This window comes from Aquarana catesbeiana, linkage group LG02 (assembly GCF_042186555.1).
Source record: "Aquarana catesbeiana isolate 2022-GZ linkage group LG02, ASM4218655v1, whole genome shotgun sequence".
NCBI classification, from domain to species: domain Eukaryota; kingdom Metazoa; phylum Chordata; class Amphibia; order Anura; family Ranidae; genus Aquarana; species Aquarana catesbeiana.
Genome location: NC_133325.1, coordinates 70,348,088 through 70,350,130, shown reverse-complemented (window position 1 = coordinate 70,350,130; position 2,043 = coordinate 70,348,088). Strand labels below are relative to the sequence as shown.

Sequence of the window (2,043 nt, the reverse complement as noted above, 5' to 3'; positions counted from 1 at the left end):
CAAGACTTAGAATAGATTATGCGAGGTGTCGCTGTGATCAAGTACAAGCCATAAAGTATATCCACGCGCTCTGCCGTGGGAAAGCTGTGTACGTTCACATATGTTTGCAAATATATGCAACAAAAACCTCTGTTGTATCAACATTTTTGCACTAGTTTAGCTGCTAAATGTATTTATTGCCATAAATGTCTCAATTTGGAAATGACATTAGAGTAGAGTTAGGGACTGCACTTTGCAGAGGGGCTTTGACGTGGCAGTGTGGCTTCACATATATTTGCAAATATACATACAATGTAAACCTAATACAAATTGTTGAAACAGTTTAGACTTGTTTTATTTTGCTGGCTAGCTGGTAAGTGTGCTAGGGAATTTTGTATTTTTTTTACTATGAGCTGCCATGCATAAAGGGGTTGTAAAGGCAGAAGGTTTTTTATCTTAATGTACAAAATAGAACAGGGGGGCGGGACTTTAAAAGAAGTACGCGGAGGGTCAAATGTTGTGTGGCATTATAATTGACATATCTATAATATATGTAAAGGAATTGGACATTTGTCTCATAATTCATATTCGATAGAAAATTGATATACTACACATATAATTAAATACCTGTATGGAGTAAGATATTAAATGAAAGACTTTATTTCATACAGCAATACATAATACATAAATAATCCAAAAAATGGATGGCACATAATACATATAGAAAAGCCCAAATTGGATAGCACATGACTGGAATATAGTCAAATACATAATGCATGAACAGAGTCCACAATGACGTGGTAGGATGAAGTATGCAATTTGAACACGACATCTGATGTCACTCATCAGGAGCAAGCGTGTACACGTACCAGATATCTCTGTAATGATATGTTGTGCATTTCTAGTTGGTCTAATATAATCACAGGTGTGAAAAATATAAAAAGAAATGGGGGTAAAACACCTATATCATACTTACAGGGCATCCATGTGCAATTGGTACGGTATTGAGGGTCACGAATATCCCCAGATGGGGAACATCTCCTCCAGGAGCTGAGATGGTATGTTAAGTGACAGCATGCCCAACAGGCAACCCTCCAAGGCATGGTCATGCATCAGGCTTTAATGTGTGAGTAAGCATGTATGATCACAAAAAACAAATTGGGGCTGTAGAAAATAAATAGAATTATAAAGGTGAGTGATGAGTATTAAATAAACTAAATAAGAAAATTAAGTGCAAAAAGGTCCGTGAAAATGAACCAAATCATAAGAAAAAGAATAAAAAAAAAGTGAAAAATCGCATGAAAATCATGTAATACCCTGAGGGGAAAAGAGTGAGAGGAAAAAAAATGTGCAGTCTATGTGATGGAGAGAAAATCAGAAATAGTTACCTGGTGATATCATACAGAGACATGCTCTGAAACATGAAGTGCATGTGTGAAGAGAAAAGCCAGAATGTGAACAAGACTCCCAGTGGGGGTATAAGTAACACCCAACACTCCCTGGGCTCCACCCATATATAATCATGGATAGGAAACCAGCATTAATTGTTGCCTGGAAAAGTAAAGGGTGTGGTGAGTTCAAAGAGAAAGAAAACACACCATAAAGGGAGAAAAAATAGAAAGGTGAAAAAAATCGCATGAGGGTCATGCAATTTCACAAAAAAAAGAGAAGGGTGATAAAAAGCAGGGGAGTGTGCGAGAGGTAAAAGAGCACCCACAAAAGTGGACTAACAAGACCAGAAAGTGAAAAGTGGGATGCAGAAGGAATGATATGGGGGAAAGGTAACCTACCAACAAAAAAGGGAAGTAGGCTGTGTATGGTGTCTAAGGGAAGAAGCAGAAGCCAAATGCTAGAAACATCCAAAGATGGCGCCTATAGGGGCACCGCCGCGAAAGTCCCATCAATGTCACACATATGCGAGCAAAGGGAAGGGGAGACGCCATCACCAATGCGGAAGAGCCGCCTGGTGGTTTGACGCCAAACCGGGTCCCATAGCTCTCGTAAGTAGAATAATCTTTGGCAAATGCAGCGCCACAGAAACTCCGCCCGCCCAGTGTAGAAAGT

At 39.3% G+C, this 2,043-nt stretch overlaps 1 long non-coding RNA gene across 1 annotated transcript; it reads right to left on the bottom strand.

Moving 5' to 3' along the window:
- Positions 1-616: 616 nt before the first annotated feature.
- LOC141129772 (uncharacterized) lies at positions 617-1,434 on the bottom strand. The gene is made up of 2 exons (XR_012241860.1): positions 1,368-1,434; positions 617-1,143 (listed from the first exon to the last, which is right to left on the bottom strand). It is a non-coding gene; the product is annotated as an uncharacterized lncRNA (long non-coding RNA).
- Between the last annotated feature and the right edge of the window lie 609 nt (positions 1,435-2,043).